General features: G+C 37.7%; 1 protein-coding gene and 2 pseudogenes across 2 annotated transcripts in view; 2 read left to right on the top strand and 1 right to left on the bottom strand.

Annotated features, from left to right (window-relative positions):
- Positions 1–25,345, bottom strand: part of ROCK1 (Rho associated coiled-coil containing protein kinase 1) — a 188,905-nt gene that overhangs the window by 144,313 nt on the left and 19,247 nt on the right. The gene's annotated exons all lie outside the window — the stretch shown is intronic.
- Positions 5,663–7,589, top strand: LOC143662765 (pleckstrin homology domain-containing family A member 1-like; annotated as a pseudogene).
- LOC143662263 (DDB1- and CUL4-associated factor 5 pseudogene) lies at positions 11,101–13,642 on the top strand (annotated as a pseudogene).

Here is a 25,345-nt window from a genome sequence, read left to right as displayed (position 1 = left end):
TCATCAAAAACCAAATCAATGAATTGAGGGAGGATATAAAGAAGTCAAGGAATGAACAAAAAGAAGAAATTGAAAGTTTGAAAAAACAAATCACAGAACTTATAGGAATGAAAGGCATAGCAGAAGAGATGAAAAAAAACAATCGACATCTACAATGGCATATTTCAAGAGCAGAACATAGAATTAGTGAACTGGAGGACGGAACATTTGAAATCTTAAAAAGAAAATTTAGGGAAAAAATGGAAAAATATGAGAAGGGACTCAGGGAATTGAAGGACAATATGAAGCGCACGAATATACATGTTGTGGGTGTCCCAGAAGAAGAGAAGGGAAAAGAAGGAGAAAAACTAATGGAGGAAATTATCACTGAAAATTTCCCAACTCTTACGAAAGACTTAAAATCACAGATCCAAGAAGTGCAGCATACCCCAAAGAGAATAGATCCAAACAGAGGTACTCCAAGACATTTACTAATCAGAATGTCAGAGGTCAAAGAGAAAGAGAGACTCTTGAAAGCAGCAAGAGAAAAGCAATCCATCACATACAAGGGAAGCCCAATAAGACTATGCATAGATTTCTCAACAGAAACCATGGAGGAGAGAAGACAGTGGGATGATATATTCAAATTATTAAAAGAGAAAAACTGTCAACCAAGAATTCTACATCCAGCAAAATTGTCCTTCAAAAATGAGGGAGAAATTAAAACATTTTCAGACAAAAAATCACTGACAGAATTCGTAACCAAGAGACCAGCTCTGCAAGAAATACTAAAGAGAGCACTAGAGACAGATACAAAAGCAGAAGACAGAGGTGTGGAGAAGAGTATAGAAAGGAAGACCATGAGTAAAGGTAAAAAGAAGAAAAATTAGAAGGACATATAAAAGCCAAAAGGCAAAATGGGGGAGGAGGGTACTGCCTGGGCAGTGATGGCACTGATGTTGATGGATTTTAAGTTTCCCAGTCAGGGGACATGGACTGGCAGAATGGATTAGGGAATGGGACCCATCTATATGCTGTCTCTACTCAAAGGAGATGAGGGCAAGGACACAAACGGACATTTGCACACCAATGTTTATAGCAGCATTATTTACAATTACAAAGAGATGGAAACAGCCAAAATGTCCATCAGCAGATGGGTGGCTAAACAAACTGTGGTATATACATACGAAGGAATATTATGCAACTGTAAGACAGAATAAAGTTATGAAGTACGTAACAACATGGATGGACCTTGAGGACATTATGCTGAGTGAGATTAGCCAGAAACAAAAGGACAAATTCTGTATGGTCTCACTGATATGAAGTGACATTAGTGAATAAACTTGGAGAATTTCGTTGGTAACAGAGACCTTCAGGAGACAGAAATAGGGTAAGATATTGGGTAAATGGAGCTGAAGGGATACAGATTGTGTAACAGGGCTGAATGCAAAAACTCAGAAATGGACAGCACAATATTACCTAACTGTAATACAATTATGTTAAAACACTGAATAAAGCTGAATGTGAGAATGATAGAGAGAGGAGGAGGGCTGGGGGCACAAATGAAATCAGAAAGAAAGATAGATGATAAAGATTGAGATGGTATAATCTAGGATTGCCTAGAGTATATAATGAAAGTGACTAAATGTACAAATTTAAAAATGTTTTTGCATGAGGAAGAACAAAGGAATATCATTACTGCAGGGTGCTGAAAATAGATGATAATTAATATTTTAAAATTTCAACTTATGTGTGAGACTAAAGCAAAAAACGCCTATTTGGTACAAAATTTATATTTTGACTAGTGCATCTCCTAATATAACTTATGTTATATTAGGAAATATATGTAGATAGCTTGGTTGAACAACATAAGTACATGGAACCTTGGGTAGGACATGAGATTTTGTTGGCTTGTCCAGAGTGATTTGATCAGTGAGTGGAAAAGTATTTGGAAAGCCCCCTTCGGGGAATGGTGAGAACAGGGGAAAATTCAACCTCCCCAAGTTGAATTCTTGATATTCTCACAAGCAGTGTGGACAACCAAAGCTATCGGCTGAGCCCTCAGTCTTGGGGCTTGTTCATATGAAATTTAACCCCACAAAGTATAGGTCAAGCCTACTTAAAATTAGACCTAAGAGTCACCCCCAAGAGAATCTCTTTTGTTGCTCAGATGTGGCCTCTCTCTCCAGCCAACACAACAAGCAAACTCACCACCCTCCCCCTTTCTACGTGGGACCTGACTCCCAGGGATATGGACCCCCCTGGCAACATGGGACAGAAATCCGAGAATGAGCTGGGACTCAGCATCATGAGTTTGAGAAAAACCCTAGAATGAGCTGAGACCCAGCATCAAGGGATTGGGAAAATCCTCTTGACCAACAGGGTAAACAGTGAAATGAGACAAAGTGTCAACGGCTGAGAGATTTCAGAGTCGAGAGGTTATCCTGGAGGTGATTCTTACGCATTAAGTAGATATCACCTTGTTATCCAAGAGGAAATGGAGGGGCTGGAGGGAACTGCCTGAAAATGTAGAGCTGTGTTCCAGTAGCCATGTTTCTTGATGATGATTATATAATGATATAGCTTTCACAGTGTGACTGTGTGATTGTGAAAACCTTGTGTCTTATGCTCCTTTTATCTACCTTGTCATCTGTTCCAGACGAGTAGAACATATGGAATAAAAATAAATAATAGGGGGAACAAATGTTAAAATAAATTTAGTTTGAAATGCTAGTGATCAATGAAAGGGAGGAATAAGGGGTATGGTGTGTATGGTGTTTTTTTTTCTGTTGTCCTTTTATTTCTTTTTCTGAATTGATGAAAATGTTCTAAGAAATGATCATGATGATGAATATGCAACTATGTGATGATATTATGAATTACTGATTATATATGTAGAACGGAATCATCATATATTAAGAATGTTTGCGTTTCTTTCCTGTAATTTTTTAATTAATAAATAAAAATAAAAATATTTTTATTTTATTTATATTATATAAATAATAAATATAAATAATATTTATTTATATTAATAAATAAAAATAATTAATAAAAAATTAAAACAAAAAAAGAATTCTTTATCTGGCAAAACTGTTCTTCAAAAATGAGGGAGACAACTCTGCAAGTGAAATCATTACCCTCCCCACTATGTGGGACATGATCCAGGGGGAAAGTATCCCTGGCAACGTGAGATATGACTCCCAGGGATGAGCCTGGCCCTGGCACTTTAGTATAGAAAATGCCATCCTGACCAAAAGCGGGAAAAGAAGTGTAATAAATAAGTTATCAGTGGCTGAGAGAGTTCAAATTAGAGTCAAGACGCTACTCTTATGCCAGCTTCAGACACTACTACCTATCACAGCTTGCCAAACCCCAGCCAAAATCATTCCTTACAACCCTAAAGAACACCGAGGGCATTGAACCTTTGTAGAATCTTATATATTGCCCTAGGTGTTCTTTAGATTTTACAAAGGTTCCATGTATTAAGGTTACTTTCCAGAAACCTACAACCTCTAGATGTGTCCCAGACCAGATAAGTCCTGAAACCTAGAGGGCCCAGTCTCTCCGGAACATCAGCTAGTTCCATCTCCCTACCCCATATTATTTACAGCCCCTTCCAACTTGAAAAAGTTAGAATGGCCATAGCCCAAATATCCCTAAAGACTGGGAGAAAGATTAAAGGAGATGGTGGAGTTATAAAGAGAAGTCACAAATGAGTATGACTGCTGAATCATTATATTGATAGTTCCTTTAGTCTCCACGTCTTGGAACAGCTAGTATTAAAAATCTAAAATTGTGGAACCCACACCACACTCTGAAATCTGTTCTACAACTAATTGCTGTAGTGTGCTTTGAAATTTATTGATTTTTTTGTACATGCTATTTTTTACAAAAAAGAAAATAAGTCGCTTGTATGATAAATACACAGCTACATGATGATACTGTGAACTACTGACTGTATACTTTGGATGATTACATGGTACGTGAATATATAATGTATATCGGCAAAATTGTATTAAAATTTTTTTAAATGAGGGAGAGTTTAAAATATCTTAGATAAACAGAAACTGAGAAAGTTCATTAACAAGATACCAACCCTACAAGAAATACCAAAGACAGTTCTGCAGGCTGAAAAAGAAAAACAGAAGAGAGAGACTTGGAGGAGAGTGTAGAAATGAAGATTATCAGTAAGGGTAATTAAAAGTGTTAAAAAAAGAGACAAAAATAAGATATGACATATATAAGCCAAAGGACAGAATGGGTGAAGTACTGCCTTTTAGTAATAATATTGAATGTTAATGAATTAAAATCCCCAATCACAAGACACACTGGCAGAATGGATAAAAAGCATGATTCAACTATATAGTGCTTATATATGAATCTTTTATAAAGATTCATCTTAGACCCAAGACACAAATAGATTGAAAGTGAAAGGACGGAAAAGATATTCATTCCACTTAAACAGTAACCCAAAAAAAAAAGCTGAGGTAGCTATACTAGTATCAGACTAAACATGCTATAAGAGCCAAAGAACATTATATACTAATAAAAGGGGAAATCCACCAAGAAGAACTAAGAATCACAAACATTTATGTAACTAATCAGGGTGTCCAAAACCTACACTGGTAAATGGACGGGAATAACAGACATCTCTACGATAACTGATCAAGACTACATTATAACATTCTCATCAACGGTAGACCATGTAGACAGGAAAGAGAGAACTTGAATAATATGATAAATGAACCAGAGCAGACATATACAGAACACTGCACCCCAAAACAGCAGGATATACATTCTTCTCAAATGCTCATGGATCATCCTCCAGGACAGATCACATTTTGGGTCACAAAACATCTCAATAAATTTAAAAAGATTGAAATTAGTCACAGCACTTTCTCCAACCATAATGGAATGAAGCTGGGGATCAAAAACAGGCAAAGAAATGGAAAATTCACAAATTATGGAGGCTAAACAACATGCTCTTAAACAATCAGTGGGTCAAGGAAGAAATTGCAAGAGAAATCAGTAAATATTTCAAGTCAAATGAAAACGAGAACACAACATATCAAAACTTAGGAGATGCAGCAAAGGCAATGCTGAGAAGAAAATTCATAGCCCTAGGATCTACATTTAAAAGGAAGAGCTAAAATCAAAGACCTAACTGCATACCTGGAGGAACTAGAAAAATAGTGTACTAATTCCAAAATAAGAAGAAAACAAATACAAATTTAGAGCAGAAAAAAATGAAATTGAGGGGAAAAAAAAAGAGAACAAAACCAAAACTTCTTCTTTAAAAAGATAAAGTGACAAACCTTTAGCTAGACTAACAAAAAAAAATCAGAAGAGGATACTATGTACAAAAGTATGCCAATAAATTAGATGAAACAGACAATTTTCTAGAAACACAAGAACAAAGAAGAAACAGAAGACCTCAATAAACCAATCATAAGTAGAGACTAAATGAATCAAAAACCTCCAACAAGTTTGTGGGAGCCCAGGCTGCGAGAAAGTTTTACACCGCGGGTCTGGCCCAAGCAAAGCAGTGGCTGCTGGGCTCAGAAGAGTCTCATGCATTCACTAAGGGGCACTGTGTAATGCACAAGCTCAGAAATAGACATTGAAGAAAATGAAAACAGTGGGAAATTTCATCGGAGATACTCCCATACTGGACACCAGGTAAGATAGTGTATGGTACATGGATGATCCACAGAACCTACCTTCTGGATCATCACATGTTGGAGCCATTAAACTTACCTACATTTCAAAGGTTAATGATGCAACTAAACTAAGGCCAAAGGCAGAGTTCTGTTTTGTTATGAATGCAGGTGTCACGGTCAGGTTCATGTGTCAACTTGGCCAAGTGGTGGTTGGGCAAGTGCTGGCCAAGTGGTGGTTGGGCAAGTGCTGGTTGCAATGAGGACATTTCATAGAATTAAATCATGATCATGTCAGCTACATCTACAGCTGATTCCATTTGTAATCAGCCAAAGGGGCGTGCATTCTGCAATGAGTAATGCTTAATCTAATCACCGAAAGCCTTATAAGGAGGATTCAGAAGAGACAGGCTTCCTGTTTCGGCTGGTGAGCCTCTCCTGTGGAGTTCGTCCAGACACTCCATTGGAATGGTCGGCTTCACAGCCTACTCTGCAGATTTTGGACTCTGTGTTCCCGTGGTCATGTGAGACACTTTTATAAATTTTATATTTGCGAGTGTTCCCTGTTGATTCTGTTTCTCTAGAGAACCCTAATAATACAGCAGGGATGAGGAAATTCTTCTTACAAGCCAGTGATCTGTGGGACCTAGTAGAATGGATAAATGTATTGAATAAAGCTATAAAAATGATAGTACCAAAGCAGTCAGACTCACAGCCTCACTCTGATCACTTAAGTTGACAAGGTGAACATCCATGTGCGAAGAAGCCAGTGTCTTACAGAATCATTACTTCAACTTGTTAGACAGAAGTTGTGATGCTGTCTTGATGTGACCGGCCCTTGCAAAACCAAACCTGCCCCCCAGCCCACAAAGCAATAGTATGAGTGTCCTTGCTTTCCCCTCTGGCAGTTCTAATCTTGCAATTGCTTCCCTTATCCAACATTTGCTCTCTAGCAGTTACAGCACCCCCAGCTATAAGCTTGCAATAACTCCCCACTTAGCCTACCAAATTCTTGCTCCCAAACTAGACTGAAAATCCATCTCCCTTTCTCTACCCACGCCAACCATCTTATATAATCTGCAGTCCTTCCCTTGATCAGGGCTGTCGCCTTTCTTAGGCTTCAACCCGCCTGTGCACAGCCTCACAATAAAGTTCCTTTGATCAAGTTTTAGTCTCCTCTCCTCCTTCCTGGTCAAGAAACCTATCAAAACTCAGAAAGAAGTAAATGAAAGTGGTGAAAGTATTGACAGAATAATTTGAAACGGTCCCCGAACTATCTTCCTTTCTTTAGTCCTAAACCACCTCCAGATAGTGCAATTATCAAAGCTGGATATTGTGTAAAACAATGAGCAGTGATGAAAAACTGGAAGAGAAGATAACTTAACTGGATGAAAATGTAATAGGCAACTTCAAGTCTGAACTGGAAAAGGAACCTCTCCAAGTAACACCACTTAAAGAGATTGATAAAGTTCAGGAATGTAAGCAAAGTGACATGATGAGGGACAACCTCTTTGAAATTGTAGCAATCTCTCAAACTTTCTATGTGCAGGATGATAGCTCTGAGGAGATGCACAGTTGGATTAAGCTGTCACTGGTGCCATTGTGGCCCAGCGGGGTCCTAGAAGATCAGAATTTTCTATGCAGCAGGCCAGAAGGCTGTTAAATCCTTGTATACGGAAAGAATAAAGTCTCACGCTTGCTGTTAATGATTGCCCATGTTTGATTACCACTCCTCTTTACAGGAGTGGCCCCACTATGCTTCAGAAGCCAAATATGCTTTCCATCCTGCCAGTGCAACAGCAAACACCTCACATTCCACAGCCTCTCACAGCAACTCTTTGGTCTCAAGCTTTACCATGGAGAAGCAGGGATTTTACGAATCTCTTACCAAAGGCAAGCCTGGGAACTTCAAGGTCCAGACTGTCTCCCCAAGAGAACCAGCTTCCAAAGTAATTGAGCCAAAGTGATTGAGCAATCTCTGCTTAAAACTTCAAAGTAAAGATGGCTCTCAGGAAAGCAATTATGACTCAGTGGACTTGGAGGATGCAAGCCTTCCAGTCAGTGATATTTACAAATGGAAGCACAAAGAGCCTGACCCACCTCAGAAATCCCTTTGTTTCTCTATGAGGCTTCTAGCCAAAAATGATAAAGAGTAAGGTAGTTCTTAATGTATATGTTATACTGTCTCTCAAATGTAGTTTTTATAAGCTGGTAAACCAAGAATCTAGGGGGTGGCCAAACTAAATGTAATTTCTTAAAAAAATAAAAAGGGAGAAGAAAAAACAGAAACCTGTGTTATCTCAGTATCAACCGAGATGCTTTGCATGCTCTCATTAGCGTGATAAAACTGTATGGTAATTTTTTCCTAGAAAATTTGGCAATTTTAATATTTAACAACTTAAAAGAAAACATTAAAAATACTTATTATCTTGGTCATTTTTAAAATGCTATTATGACATCCTTTTAAATGTTTAATATTTATACATTCTTGTTAATATTATCAGATGAAATACTGCCAGTCTAAGGTATCTAAACTCGTGATGTCTGCAGTGCTATAAAATTTATACTACCATGTATCAACTTTGAAATAACCTTTTTTGATACCCTGGATCTCAAGGTGAGTAGTCAGTTTTGCATAGAGGATATTATTATACCATTGGTTAGGGTTGTGGGTATAATTGGGATGGAGAGGAGGGAAAATTAGAATTCAAACAACTATATGTTATTGGTATGAGATTTCAGAGAGATCTAATTTTCTTATCTAAGTTCTGTAAATGCTCTGTAAATACAGAAACATTTAGATCAGTAAGAGACTTCAAGTTTATATGTACAGATATAATTGATAACTGCCCTTATTCATGCAATTATGACCTAATTTTCATCACTAATGACCTATTTTTAAGTGCCTGTGTTTTCTCATCTTTGCTTTGAGATTAATGTACTCATAATTCCTAAACAGTTGAATGTGTTAAACAGCATCTTATGTTAGATACTACTCCCTGTGCAATATATACATTATAAAAAAATTTTTGAGTAATCATTTGATCATGACGTATCATAAATTTAAGCACCTCTAAACCATCCTTAGCTCCAGATATTGAATAATAGATGAGTCTAAGCAAGTACCATTTTTGTGGGTTCAAAAATGTACCATTTTTTGCTTTAAGGAAACAGTCTTGAATTTCACACAACACTATTTTTATGATATTTTACCATTTCGTAGTACTGCTTTGTTTGAACTCAAATGTGTCACCATTTCTCATTTCCATTTTCTAAGTTGACTTCTTTTATGAAGGGGAGAGGTGAAATTGACTTCTTTTATGAGGAAGAGAGAAATTTCCTACTACAACAGTAGAATAACACAGTATCGATTTATTTCCTACTACAACAGTAGAATAACACAGTATCGATTTAAATAATTCAAAAGCATAAAGAATGTACCACTCAACTTGTTTATTCAAAAGCTAATGGTTTGAAAAAGTTGTATTTGGGTTCTCTTTTGCAGCTACATTTAAAAATGACAGAATCAGAAGGTTTTAAGTGGTAGATAGCATCAGTAATAATAGCTATTTTGAAAGTTCCTTTCTCATGATCTAAGAAATCTTGTGCAGATACTCTGCAATATTCAACAGCCTAATGCTGATTTGCTTCGTTTTCTTTGGTACAGTTCTCACATTGCATATTCATTTTAGCATTTAGCGTATTCATGGAGACAAATTGCTTGGTCAATTTTGCAACTTAAAAAAATATATTTTTACTTAAGAAAACTAACAATACACTTAGAATCACCAAAAATGGATATCTTAGCTAGCTTATCCATAGGCATATCTAAGTAAAATATCCAAATAATCTTTGAAAATCCTGTGTCTGCACAGAGTTTCATAAACCAATTTAAAATTAAGGCAACAAGGAAAAAAATCTACAAATTCAGACATCAGAGTTCCTTTTAAATTCTAAATATTAAACAGTAACAAATACCATTTGATCTGTTATCAAAACTGTGAATGTTCTCAAAATATCAAGTAGAAAGTTATTACAAATATCAATGTTGCTATAGTAATGACCTATGCTATTGAACATTTTCCTGATTTCAGGAAAACAGAAAGGCACAAATGTTTTTATAATTAACATATGAAAATCTTAACCAAAATTGGATATCTTAGTTAGCTTATCCAAAGGCATATTTAAATAATCATTGTAAAGACTGTTTGTATAGTATATTTATATAAATCAATTTAAAATTAAAGCAAGCAAGGGAGAGGGATTAAAGGAGAGGGAGAAGGTATAACAGAGAAAATGGAATTTAACAAATGAGTATGGCTAGTGAATCACTATATTAATATTCCTTCTAGCCTCCACTCTTTTGGAGGAGCTGGAAGGAAAAATCTGAGATGATGGAATGGTAGCCCATGACAAACTCTGGGACCTGTTCTGTAGCTGTATGTATGTAGTTGAATGAAGTATGCTTTGAAAATTACTGCTTTTTTCTTTCTTCGCTTTGTATATATGTTACAGTTTAGAAAAAAATATTTTAAAAAAACTATAGGCAGCTACAGTAATATTAGATAAGATAGATTCCTGAAATAAAAAATTTGAAAAAGTTTAATAACATAGGTCATTACTATATCAAAGTTGATAGTTGTAATAACTTTCTAATTGATATTGAGAATGTACACAATTTTGATAGTTAATTAAATGATATTTAAGATAGTCCTTACTATTTAGAATTTAAGAAACTCTGATGCCTGTATCTGTAGATTTATTTTGGAACTTTTTATACAGCTACCCTTATACTCAATAGCACAGGAAAAAGTTCTTGTGATTACTGTGGTCTCCTAATATTTATCTTGTACTTTTATAATTCCACTGAAATTATTTATTTTTATTTAATTATTTTTAAATTTATACTTTTCTTGTAAATAAGTCATATCTGAATTGAAAAAACATTACTTTGGAAACTTTAATATCTGCTGCAGTTTTTCTGTGTGTGTGTATATATATATATATATATATATATATATATTTATATACACACACACAAAACACATCTTCTCTCTGAATAGGAATATATGTGTATCTCCCAATGTTTACTTTTATGTCTGTTTTCTTTATATGCCAAACTGGTCAAACACTGTAATGACCTGAGAATAAACTACTCAGAATTCAAAAAAAAAAAAAAAAAGACAGAGAAAAGCCCAGGATCAAATGGCATCACAGGTGAATTCTACCAATCATTCAAGAGAATTAATACCAATCATGCTTAAACTCTTCCAAAAAATTGAAGAGATACTTTGCCTTGTCTGCCATGGCTGGTTAAAGGACCATTGGATAGCAGCATAGGAGTGGTGGGGGAAGGAAGCACTGCGTGTGAGGCTAAGGGAAGGACAGTGGTAAAGCAGTGGCAATGGTGGTAGTTCCAGCATGAAAAGGAGAGCTGACCTGGGGGGCTACATGAGGAGGAGATGATCACTGGGTTCTCCTATGGCACATGGAACAAACCACCCACCACAGAATCAAGCCCATATAGATGAAAAGAGAACATTATTCCAATATTTTTTTGCCTGGCTTTCAACAGTAGGACCACCAAAGTACTTGAAGGAGGAAAGGATAAGCAAGTTATTCTCCACGATGCCAAAAGCAGGGAGACTCTGGACGTGTTTGCCCATGAAGATGCGGTATTTGGCCTGTTGGTGAGCCAAGTGAATGACATTTTTGCAAGCTCCTCAGATGATGGCTGGGTTCGCACCTGGGACATCCGGGAATCTTCCCATGGAGGGCCCTTCTGCCTGGCAACTAGCCATCAGCCTTTCAAGCTTACTGGCTACAGTTAATTCAAAGGAAAGAGTAGGACTCTGGAATATGCAAAAACCTCAGAGTTTTCTCCTGTGGCATGGTGGCAACCTATCCCTCCAAAGCGCCAAGAGTGTGAAATTCAACAGCAAGGGGCCCAGTTTCATGCCCTAAGGTGTTGCCCGCCCCCTGTACTCCATGACATACACCTGCCTACCTGTGTTCCAGTTTGACAATCACGGTTACTTTAACTCTTACACCATGAAATGACACATTTTTTGCAAGAAATCATGATCAATAGATCCTTTCCAGCTCTGATGATTTCAATCTGTACATGCAGAGAATTTCTGCAGATCCAGAAGCAGGTGACATTGGTAGGGTAGTCAATGGAGCCTTCATGGTGTTGTAAGGGCATTGGTCTATTGTTAACCAGGTTCAATTTAATCCCCAAACTTACCAGATCTGCTCTGCTGGTGCGAAAAGATTAAGATCTGTAGCCCGTACACTGGGCCATGATGTACAAGAGACCTCAACAGTCGAACTGAAAATGATTTCTATTGCCTCTATACCCATGAAGACCAGCCTGGTGCTGGATAGTGAGAGCGGCCTGTCACACGACTACACCAACCAATCTGAAGACCCCAGGATGATGACCATTTTGGGCTCCTTGAAATGCCATTAGATAGAGGGCCAGAGCTCCGACTCAGACAATGACCTTAGCAAGAGTTATCATCCTCCAGCTGCATGCCAGTGTCAGTGAGCGCAAGGGCTACACCAACTCAGAGTCTTCAGCCTCACTGTCCCACTCCCTCTTCCCTCAAAGTGGACAAGTCTGCTGATAATGCCTTCCCTCTGGGACCCCTGTGGGTCACCACCACAAACACAGTGGCATCAACTGCACCACTAGTCAGCCTCTCGCCAGCAGCACCTGTCTACTCTGTGGTGCTACAATATAAGCACCTCCTGGCCCATCCAAATGATGCTGATTCCGAAGAAAATACCTGCAAGGTTGAACTAGGCACCAATCTCTTCCCCCAGCCATAATCACCCAATCCTGACGAAAAATCCAGAGCTCTAGTGGCTCAGAAGATGAGGAGGAACTGAATGAACATCAAGGCTCCATGTGACAGCAGAATGCCATATGGCACCAACAGAAGACACCCAGAGCAGAGAGGTCCAGCATCTCAATCAAGCCCATCAACACCTACATTGGAGAAGACAACTATGATTACCCCCAGATCAAAGCAGATGTCCTCTTTTCCTCCCCCACATATTCCTCTGAACAGAGCACTTCCATTATGGAGATTCAGCCAACCTGCCAACTTCTGACATAGAATCAGTCAAGTGAAAGATATATAAAGCTTACAAGTGGCTCTGCTAATCCTATATCTCTCACTCAAATAACAAAGATGGAAAGACTTTCCTAGTGACTGGGGAAGCAGATGACAAGAGAGCAGAAACTAATCACAAAGGGCAACCCAGCCCCTTTGTCCAGTGAGGAAGCCTATCTAAACGTAGCTGTAGTCCTAAGGAACCAGGACCTGCCCCCTGAAGGCCTCAGCAGGGATGTTTTTAAAGAAGAGACTTCTACTAGAAACTTCAGCAATGGCCCAGGCCTCGAGCACAGCAGGTACCTTGGAGAGAGGTGCCAGAGGGCACAACTCAGGACACTAACAATAGTGGCTCTGTAGAACACTCATTTGAAATCAAGAAGCTCAATGGAAAAGCTCTGAGTGAGCCCTGAGCAGTCGGGATAAGGAGCCACTCTCTCCTCCTGTCCCCACAGTATCTGACTCAACTCTCAACAGCAGGTCTGACAACTGTCCCAGGACTCAGTCTGACTACAATGAGGACAGAAGCCTTGAAACCATGTGTGCCAACCACAACAATGAACGCTTACACCTCCATCCCCCTCATCCCGGCAACAATGGATAGAATTTTGGGGAGCTGAAGTCGGTGGCCTACTCTTTCCCAGGATATTTGGACACTGACCACAATAACTTGTCCTTGACAAGGACACTCCTACACAAATATTGTCGTGGCTCTGAAATGGCTGTGAGACTCCCAATGCTGGAATGAGAGAAGGTCCCACTGATCCTCCAGCCATAGACAGCAGCAAGGGTGTTCATGGCCACAGTGGCCTCAAAAGGCACTGAGTCGATTTAGAAGATGCAGATTCAGAAAATTCCTCCTCAGAGAAGGAATTAAAAACATGATTAAATACAGAGGGGGAAAAAAGCTACAAAAAATAGTCTTACAAAGTAAAAAAAATCCTGCTTAGTGACACAGAGGAAAGGATAAATTATTAAAGGCACACAAATCCAGGGCCTGGAATTTTGTATCTGATGCTGCCCCCCTCTATTTCTGGCTGATGTTTGGCTTGCACTGTGTTAAGAAAGGAAAAAAACCTAAGTGACTCATTTCTAGTGAGACTTTCTAGTGAGACACAACGTACCTGTGCCAGGTTCTGCAAAGTAAATCCTTGTGGAGATATCTATCTGACTTGTTCCTCTGTGTGTTTGTGTGCGTGCATGCACTGACGCACCTAAGTTGAGCCTCTTTGCTCAGTTGTCTCATAAGACTTTTCTTTTACTCTCAATTTGAAAGGATCTAGGGATATGTAGTTTTTGCCAACTCACCCTGTTCACATGCCATAAGTGTTCTGGTCTTGATGACAAGTACCTGCTAACTTAGGGTTGGGTTGCCAGTGAGTTGTGGATTAGTTCTGCCAGAAGAATGGAGAGGAGAATGGAAACAGGCCTCCAGCTATTGGCTGTACTGGAGAGGAAAAAATGGGCACATGGGCACTATCTTAAAGAAGCCTTCCATGTTTTCTCTAAGTAGTACTTCTTAATTGAGTATTCAGTGTGGACCTACTAAAAGTGGAGCATTTTTTAAAAATATTTTTACTATCAAACCTTAACAAACAAACATACAAACATTCTTGACACACAAATATTCTATACGTGGTGTACAATAATCACTGGCTCACAATATTATCTCATAGTTGTATATTCATCACCACGATCATTTTTTTTAACATTTGCATCTCTCCAGCAAAAGAACTAAAAAAGAAACAACTTATACATACCATACACCTTAACCCTCCCTTTCATTGACCACTAGTATTTCAATCTACTCAATTTATTTTAACCTTTGTTCCCATTATTTGTTATTTTTTTTATCCATTTGTCCATACCCTAGATAAAAGGAGCATTAGACATAAGGTTTTCTCACAATCACATAGTCACACTGTAAAAGCTATATCATTATATAATCATCTTCAGGAAAAGTGGCCACTAGAACACAGGTACCTCCCTCTAGCCACTCCAATACACCTGTTTGAAGTCTCTCAGCAACTGACACTTTATATTGTCTCATTTCTCTCATCCCCCTTTTGGTCTAGAAGGATTTCTCAATCCCTTGATGCCAAGTCCCAGCTCATTCCAGGATTTCTGTCCCACGTTACTAGAGAGGTTTACACCCCTAGGAGGCATGTCCCAAGTAGGGGGGAGGGAGTGAGTTCGCTTGCCATGTCGGCTTAGAGAGGCCACATCTGAGTAACAGAAGAGGTTCTCTGGGGATGACTCTTAAGCTTAATTTTAAGTAGGTTTAGCCTATCCATCCATCACAGGGATAAGTTTCATAGGGGCGAACCCCAAGATTGAGGGCTCAGCCTATTGATGTGGCTGTCCCCAGTGCTATCAGAAATTCTCACAATGGGGAAGTTAAATATTGCCCCCTTTCTCCCCAGACTCCCAAAGGGACTTTGCAAATACTTCTTTATTCACAGTTCAAATAAGTCTGGGATTTATCGGGGCATCAAACTAACCAGGACAAACCAACAAAATCTCATGCCCCATTCAAGGTTCCATGTACTTATGGTGTTCAATTAAACTGACCACACAAGTTAAATTAGGAAATGCACTAATCAAAATATAAATTTCGTACCAAATAAACATCTTTCCCTTTAGTCTGACACAGAAGTTGAAGTTTTAAAATATGAATGACCACTTATTTTCACCACCCTGAAATACTGACATACCTTTGTTCTTCCTCATGCAAAAACATTTTTTAATTAATACATTTAATCACCATCATTGTACCCTCTAGGCATTTCTAAATTACACCATCTCAGTCTTTATCGTCTATCTTTCCTTTTGGTTTCACATGTGCCCCAGCCCTTTTCCCTCTATCATTCTCACGTTCAGCTTCATTCAGTGTACCTACATTATTGTGCTACAATCAGGTAGTAGTATTGTGCTATCCATTTCTGAATTTTTACAATCAGTCCTGTTGCACAATCTTATTCCTTCAGCACCAATTATCCAATCTCTACCCTGTTTCTATCTCCTGATAACCTATGTTCTTAACTTAAATTCTCCAAGTTCACTCAGTAATGTTAGTTCTTATCAGTGAGACCACACAGTATTTGCCCTTTAGTTTCTAGCTAATCTCACTCAGCATAATGCCTTCAAGATCCATCCATGTTGTTACATGCTACATGACTTTATTCTGTCTTACAGGTGCATAATATTCCATCGTATGTATGTACCACAGCTTGTTTAGCCATTCATCCACTGATGGACATTTGGGCTGTTTCCATCTCTTGGCAATTGTAAATAATGCTGCTATAAACATAGGTGTGCAAATGTCCATTTGTGCCTTGCCCTCATATCATCTGACTAGATACCTAACAATGTGATTGCTGGATCATATCGCAATTCTATACCTAGCTTTCTGAGGATCCGCCCAACTACTTTCCACAACAGTTGTACCATTTTATATTTCCACCAACAGTGGATAAGTGTGCCTCTTTCTCCACATCCTCTCCAGCACTTATCTTCTGTTGTTTTGATAGTGGTCATTCTGGTGGGCGTGCGATGATAGGTCATTGTGGTTTGATTTTCATTTCCCTAATAGCCAAAGAAGTTGAGCATCTTTTCATGTGCCTTTTAGCCACTTGTATTTCCTCTTCTGAGAGAAGTGTCTGTTCATGTCTTCTGCCCATTTTTTAACTGGGTTGTTTGTCTTTTTGTTGTTGAGTTGAAGAATCTCTTGATATATTCTAGATACTAAACCCTTATCTGATATGTGGTTTCTAAATATTGTCTCCCTTTGCATAGGCTGCCCTTTTACTTTCTTGACAAAGTTCCTTGATGCACAAAAGTATTTAATTTTAAGGAGTTCCCATTTATCTATTTCTTTCTTCAATTTTTGTGCTTTGGGTATAAGATCCAGGAAACCACCTCCTATTACAAGTTTTATAAGATAGTTCCCAACATTTTCTTCTAAAAGTTTTATGGTCATAGCTCTAACATTTAGGTCTTTGATTCACTTTGAGTTAACTTTTGTATAAGGAGTGAGATATGGATTCTCTTTCATTCTTTCCATATGGATATCAATTTCTCTAAGTACCATTTATTGAAGAGGCTGCTCTGTCCCAGGTGAATTGGCTTGACTGCCTTGTCAAAGATCAACTGTCCACAGATGAGAGGGTCTAGATTTGAACATTATTATTCCATTGGTCAGTATATCTACCTTTATGCCAGTACCATGCTGTTCTGACCACTGTAGCTTTGTAATATGCCTTAAAATTAGTTAGTGTGAGACCCCCAAAAAAGTGGAGCATTTTTAATGTTAATGAGAAGTTGCCACTACAAGATCTTAGTCACATAAAATCAGATCTCTGATAAATTTTATTGTTTGTAAACTGAATAATGCTGCAGCACATACTGTATGGCGACCATAAACGATAACTAATCATGGTAACACACTTTAACCAGTTGAATGCTAGTTCCTAAAAGGCACTCAAAGGGCTAACAGTTGCTTCCTTGGCACCTTGTAATAGAGTGTAGGTATATCAAAAGAAAGGGAAAAGAAAGGTCTCAAGAGCTTTGTGCTTAAACTACTACAATGAATGTTCATAGGTGGGTTAATGAAAAAGTATAATGAAAGAAGAATTTGGTACCCTAGTTACCCCTAAACAATTGGTCAGAATTGGTGGGACTGGCATCTTGCCTCAGGCTTGCAAATAATACAGGCTGTGGTGTTCTTGCAGAGCAGAAGGCATCTTGAAGTTAGCCAATTTTACTAAAAAAGTCTGCTGCAAAATGGATAGGGAGAAAAATGGCTGACCGAAGACTCAGAGCTCCCAGAAGAAACTCAGTTGCACTGAGATGACCGAGAGGGAAAAGGACCAAGAGATTTTCACTACTGGTTACAGTCAGTCGCCTGAGTACCAATGGAAGAGTCAAGATGGGAGGACCTAGGAATGACCAGGTATCTTGTTGGAATAGGTATCATGAAAATGCAGGAGAGTATTGCTGCAATATGATGAAAAGAGAGAAAGAAGAATAATACAATTTTCTTGAATGCAAAGATGCTAGAAAACTAGGTGTCCAGTGGGAACTTGCACAGGGAGGTCCTAATATATGACAGATGTAGCCTCTCTGACCCAGCCCTCTTTTATGAGTATGACATGACCTGCTGGAACAGGAACCCAGGGAGACAGTCTGTGGAGGATGAAGACTTCGAGGGATTCAGGCATTGGGGGAAAGCGGGCTATTCATGAGAGGAAGGTGGCTGATCTAAGCCAAAAATAGACATAATCTTGCTTAGTTTTTGTAAAAGGAAAGACGTACTTGGTATGTGTGACGTGACCTGAGTGTGAAAACACTTTCCTTGAAGGAGATATTTATTGTCAGCTATGTGAGTAGCAGCAGGGATGCTTACAGCCTTAAAATCCAACAACTGCAATCTTATTAGAGCAAAGAGAAAGTGATTCTGTAAGCAACATTAGAATTACTTTGATTTGTAAGCAAATCTATGACTTGTTTTTGACTATTCACAGGTAACTGTATATTCTGGTTTTGTAAGTCCAACTCATTCTATATTTGATTTTCAAAAATTTATTAAATTGGAAGTTTTAGTCCAATTTTACCAAAACTGGATTACAACTTTTAAATACAATTTTAGCAAAAAAAAAAAAAAAAAATCAAAGGAGGGACACTCCCTAATTCATTCTTCAAGGCCAACATCACCCTCACACTGAAGCCAGAAAAAGATACCACAAAAAGAGAAAACTAGAGACAAATATCTCTTATGAAAAATAGATGCAAAAATCCACAACAAAATACCAGCAAACCAAATCCAAGACCATACTGGAAGAACTATACACCATGATTAAGAGGCTAGGCAAGGTTGGTTCAACATAAGAAAATCAATTAATGTGATACAGCAAATTAACAAATCAAAGGAGGACAAGTACATAATCATATCAACTGACAGAGAAAAAAAAAGTGCCAAAATCCAGCATCCTTTCTTAATAAATGTACTTCGAAAGGTAGGAAGGAAGAAGGAAATGTCATCAATATGATAAAGGGCTTAAATGAAAAACTTACAGTTAACATCACACTTAATGGTGAAATACCAAAAGCTTTCCCTCTAGGGTCAGGAACAAGACAAGGATGCCCACTGTCAACACTGTTACTCAACATTGTGCTAGAAGTTCTAGTTAGAGCAATTAGGCAAGAAAAAGAAATAAAAGGTACCCAAACTGGAAAGGAAAAAATAAACCTTTCACATGTTGCAGATGACATGATCCTATATCAGCAAGTTCCAAAAAAATCTATGGCAAAGCTATTAGAGCTAACAAACAAGTACAGCAAAGTGGCAAGATAGAGTATCAACATGCAAAAATCAATAGTGTTTCTATTTGCTAGTTATGAGCAATCTGAGGAGGAAATCAAGAAAAAAATATCCATTTACAATAGCAACTGAAATAATCAAATACCGAGGAATAAATTTTAGCAAAGGATGTAAAGGACTTGTATATAAAAAACTATCAAACATTGCTAAAAGAGATGAAAGAAGACCTAAATAAATGTAAGGACATTCTGTGGTCATGGATGGAAGACCATATATAGTTATAATGGTTTAACATTCAGAATATATAAAAAAAATCCTACAATCCAACATCAGACAAATAAACCACCCAATTTATTAAAAGTGGACAAAAGACTTGAATAGACATTTCTCTAAAGAATGGCTACTGTTAAAAAAAAAGAAAACAGAAAATTTCAAGTGTAAGTGAGGATGTGAAAAAAACAAGAACACTCATTCATTGTTAGTCAGAGTGTAAAATAGTGCAACAGCTGTGGACAAGAGTTGGCTATTCCTCAAAAAATTAAATATAGCATTACCATGTGACCCAGTAATCCCACTTTGAAGCATATACCCAAAAGAACTGAAAGCAGGACCTCAAACAGATATTTGCACACCAATGTTCATAACGGGATTATTCACAAGTGCCAAAAGATGGAAGCAAACTAAAACTGTCCATCAACAGATAAGTGGATAAAAAAGATGTTCCAAATTGTTCCAAAATAATATGGAATATTATTCAGTCACTAAAAGGAATAAGGAATCAAGTTCTGATACATGCAATGTGGTGGTCTGAAAGGATGTATGCCCCCAAGAAAAGCCATGTTTTAATCTAAATCCCATTTCATAAAGGCAGAATAATCTCTATTCAATACTGTATGTTTGAAACTGTAATCACATCATCTTTCTGGAGATGTGATTTAAGCAAGAGTGGTTGTTAAGATGGATTAGGTGATGACATGTCTCCTCCCAGTTGGGTGGGTCTTGATAAGTTTCTGGAGTCCCATAAAAGAGGAAACATTTTGAAGAATGAAAGACTCAGAGAGAGCAGAACACAACAACATAGCCACGAGAAGCAGAGTCCATCAGCCAGTGACCTTTGGAGATGAAGAAGGAACATGCCTCCCTGGGAGCTTCCTGAAACAGGAAGCCAGGAGAAGTTAGCAGAAGACGCCATGTTCATCATGTGCCCTTTTAGATGAGAGAAGAACCCTGACTGTGTTCACCATGTGCCATTCCAGACAAGAGAGAAACTCTGTGTTCACCATGTGCCTTCTCACTTGAGGGAGAAACCCTGAACTGCATCGGCCTTCTCGAACCATGGTATCTTTCCCTGGATGCCTTATATTGGACACTTCTATAGACTTGTTTTAATTGGGACATTTTCTCGGCCTTGGAACTGTAAACTAGCAACTTATTAAATTCCCCTTTTTAAAAGCCATTCCATTTCTGGTATCTTGCATTCCTGCAGCTAGCAAACTAGAACATGCAGCAACATGTATGAACCTTGAAGATATGTTGAGTTGAAACAAGCCAGACACAAAAAGATAATATTGTATGACCTCAATGATATGAAATAATTAGAACAAATTCATAGAGTCAGAAACTAAAATATAGGTTACCAGGGAGCAGAGTGGGAGTAGGAAATGCTGAGTTAATGCTTAAATTTTACAAAGTTTCTGTTTGGGGTTTTTGTAATCACTGGTGCTGATGGTAACACAACAATATGAACATAATTAACAGCACTGAATTATCTATTTGAATGTGGTTAAAAGGGAAATTTTAGGTTATATATAATGTCACTAAACTAAAATAAAACAAAAAAGGACTGAACAATACATCAGTTTTTAAAACATGGGCTAATTTAAGCCATATCTATAGTTAAAATAGTATAATTATAAAAATATTCTTTCAATAACTGCAAAAAATATAATGCAAGGTATTAATAATAGGGGAGTATATGGGAACTCGGTATTTTATGCACAATTTTTCTGTAAACTACAATTTCTCTAATTAAAAACCAACAGTTTCCCCTGTAATAGAGTTAATTTTTACTTCAGTCTTCATCACTAGATTTCAAATACAGTAAACTAAGCTTCACAACTGAGCATGTTTTACTCTTAGCATGACAGATACTATTGGCTCTCCTAACCTAGCAGTTATTTTTCCCTTCCACCTTCCTAATTTAACTCTGATTTTGATCAGGCTATCCATCCTCCTCAAAGAGATTCTGAGCTTCCAAGGAAATAAAGACCTTCCCCATGCACAGAAGGTAGTTCCTGATTTGCCTAATCTAAGCAAAACATGAAGGCCCACTTCTTTTGCCAGTGATTAGTAAACGTAGGCAAATGATAAAAATTTGGCAAAGAGACATGAGGAAATCTACTAAAAGGCTTCTGGGAAAAGTTTCTTCCCTCATGAAAAGATATACATGTTTGACACAGTCATTTCTTTCTTAAGACACTGTTATGTCTGTATATGACACCTCAAATAGCAGCAGCCATCTAACAGCCTCAAGAGAAGTTGGCAGAGTTCAACACAGTACAGATGACAGAGCTAAAAGAGGAAAGGAGCCTGGGTCTCAGAATATGCTTGTTGAATCATTGAGTAACCTAAACTGAAGCCACTGGAGCCATGGTTTCTTATTTGAGATAATAAATTTTCCTTACGTTTTAAGTCATTTTACATTGGGATTATGATACTATTTCTTGTGAATAAAAAGGATCCTAATTGGTATACACAGTAAGAGCTCAATAAATGCTGCTGAATTGAAAAGCATTAATCATCACAAAAGCTACAGGATTTCTTGTACTGAACAATTAAAAGAAACGCCCATTCAATAATGAGGCCACAGCCAAGATGAGACCAAGAAAAAGTGTCACTATTTGGTAAATTGTTTGTATACTGTATAGTATGGAAGAGAATTATTTTGACTCATGGAATACTGTAATAAATTCCAGATAGGTTAAAATAATTTAGCCATGAAAACATAAGCAAAAGCATTTTAAAGAAAAACAGTATATTACACATTACTGTTGGGAGGACAAATCACATTACCCTTAACCTCAGTTCTTTCTATTATAAAATGGGGGAATGATTACCTACAACTCATAACAGATATGAGGACTAAATAAACGAAGCACATGAAGTGTTTGGCCTTAACAGCCCCCATCCTTCCCTTTCCTTTATTTCTGTTACTGACATTAGAAAGCTCGAAAAGTTAGTCTCTCTATTGACAGTAATACATAAAGAGAAAATGGACATTTTAGTCATATGTCATAAAATCGTAAGAGAAAACTTTAGGTCACAATGTTAATCCCTTCTCTAATACAGGAATCCCATCTACAAATATTTTTGACATACAGAGCACCTGACTTTTGCTTGACCATAGTACTCTGTCATGTATTTATTAATGAAAATTTAGTTGCTTACACTAATTGTTTATGGTAACTAAGTGTTCAGATGCACCTTTCATATATATTTTACTAAAATTAATTTTAAAGTAGTATGGAAGCGTCTATTGCTTTTCTTTTCATTTGTATGCAAAAGCTATATGCCTTTTAGCAAAGAAAGAAAATGACCAAGAACGCATAATCTCAAGCAAATAGCACTGAGGCTAAGGGAAGTCAAGACACTAGGGTGGAGGAGAAGTACACAGACTTCCAATTTCATGCAGTAGCGAGGTTACACAATGCAAGGAATGTGAACATCCAATCATATATTGGGACAAAGAATCCTGACTTTTATTCAACATTCTAAAGTTCTGCAAACTAATGAAAAATAAGACCTCCCTACTTCCTGAAATTCATATTCTAGATCTTGATATGATTCAGGACCATAATAGAAATCAACATTCTTCCAAATGCAAAAATAATTCACAAGAAAATCTTACGTAGGTGGCAGAGAAGCATAGACAATCTATAGGTATACCTAACAGTTACTTCTGGAGGACCTCTTTTGTTACTCAGGTATGGCCTCACTCTCTCTAAGCCCATCTCTGCAAGTGAAATCACTGCCCTCCCCCCTACGTGGAACGTGACATTTAAGAGTAAAAGTCTCCCTGATGACGTGGGAGATGACTCCCGGGGATGAATTCAGCCCTAGTACCGTGGGATCAACAATTCCATCCTTACCAAAAGGGAAAAAGAAGTGTAACTAATATAAAGTATCAGTAGCAGAGAGGGTTCAAATAGAGTCAAGAATTTACTCTGGAGATTGCTCTTACACAAGCTTCCATTAGACCTTGCTACCTATTATAACCTGCCAACCTCGAATCAGGACAATTCCAGCCAATCCTCTAAAGAACACCTAGGGCAATATATGAACCCAACACCTAGGGTTCCATGCTCTAGAGTAACTTTCAAGAAACCTACAACCTTCAGATGGGTTCCTGGTCCAAATAAGTCCTGAAACCTGGAGGGCTCAGCCTCTCCAGAACCTCATACAGTTTCATCTCCCTACCCTGTATTAGTGACAGACACTTCCAATATGAAAAAGTTAGAATGGCCATAGGCCAAACACCCCTAAAGAGAGGGATGGAAAGATCAAAGGTGATGGTGAAGTTATACAGTGAAGACAGGATTTAACAAATGAATATGGAAGCTGAATCAAACTGATATCTCTTTTAGCCTCTAGTATCTTAGAGCAGCTAGAAGTAAAAACCTAAAATTATAGAACTGTAACCCATATCAAACTCTGAAATATGTTCTGCAACCAATTGTGGTACTATGCTTTGAAATTTATTGCTTTTTTGTACATATGTTATTGTTCATACAAAAAAAGGTAAAAAAAAAAAGTTGATTGTGATGATAAAATATTTAAGCCTTCTAGCCTCCTATATTCTGGAGCAGCTAGAAGGAAAAATCTGAGAGGATCATATGGTAGTCCATGACAAACTCTGGGAACTGTCTTTTACTACTTGTTAAAGAGTGCTTTGAAAACTATTGCTTTTTTATTTCTTTGCTTTATAAATACGTTATACTATACAAGAAAGTAAAAAAATAAAAATAAAAAAAAAAGTTTATTAGGCCATGACAGAAAGCCCCAGATAAGCTGGGACCTGGCATCATGGGATTGAGAAAGCCTTCTTGACCAAAAGAAGGAGGAGAGAAGTGAGACAAAGTAAGTTTCAGTGGCTGAAAGATTTCAGAGTCATGAGGTTATCCTGGAGGTTATACTGATACATTATATAGACATCCCATTTTAGCTTCTAGTGTATTGTAGGGAAGTACCTGAAACTGTTGAGTTGTGTTCCAGTAGCCTAGATTCTTGAAGACAGTTGTATAAACATATAATGTTTACAATGTGACTTTGTGATTTTGAAAACCTGTGTCTGATGCTCCTTATATCCAGGATATGGATAGATGAGCAAAATATATGGAAAATAAATAAATAATAGAGGGGACAAAGCATAAAATAAACTGGGTAGATGAAAATAATAATAATTCACAAGGAATGGCAGCCAAAACAGATAGATAGTCTTATGGTTCTTTCACTTAATTCTATGATTTAGGTTCATCAAACAAAGCTACCCTCTACTTTTACAGCATGGCCATCACATGGCTTAATCACTAATTTTAAAACTGCAGAAGCAGGGCATACATAAAAGGGAAGCCAATCAATGTCAAAGAAATATAATAATTAAACTATTTGCTACTGGTAGTTGAATAATTATAGTGATATATGTTGAAAGAAACTAGTCTCATAGGACAATTACTTTAACATAAACACATAAAAATAGGTTTAATTAATTTCAAGTATAACATTTTACAATAATCTCAGAAGTATTAACATTTTATATTTCCTAAGAAGCACTATATTGGGGATGTGTGCCAGTTTGAAATTATTATGTGCCCCAGAAGAGCCATGTTTTAAATTAATCCACATCCAATCTTGTGGGGCCAGACCTATTGTTTAGGGTGGGAAACTCTGACTGGATTGTTTCCATGGGGATGTGACACCCCCAGCTGTGGGTGTGACCTTTTGGGTCATACATCTTTCATGGAGATGTCATGCCCAATTGTGGGTGTAGCCTTTCGATTAGATAGAGATTTGATCCCACCCATTCAAGATGGGTCTTGATTAGTTTATCAAAGTCCTTTAAAAGGGGAGACATTTTGGAGAAACCTCAGGTACAGATGCTTGGAGAACAGTTGCTGTGGAGCCAACAGAGTCAACAAAGACCCAGATGTTTGGAGATGCAGGGCCCAGGAGACACTGCCATGTGCCTTCCCAAGAGCTGCTAAGCAAGCCAG

Source organism: Tamandua tetradactyla, chromosome 18 (assembly GCF_023851605.1).
Source record: "Tamandua tetradactyla isolate mTamTet1 chromosome 18, mTamTet1.pri, whole genome shotgun sequence".
In the NCBI taxonomy this organism is placed as follows: domain Eukaryota; kingdom Metazoa; phylum Chordata; class Mammalia; order Pilosa; family Myrmecophagidae; genus Tamandua; species Tamandua tetradactyla.
The sequence above is the reverse complement of the archived record's forward strand: the minus strand, read 5'-3'. Positions and strand labels throughout refer to the sequence as shown.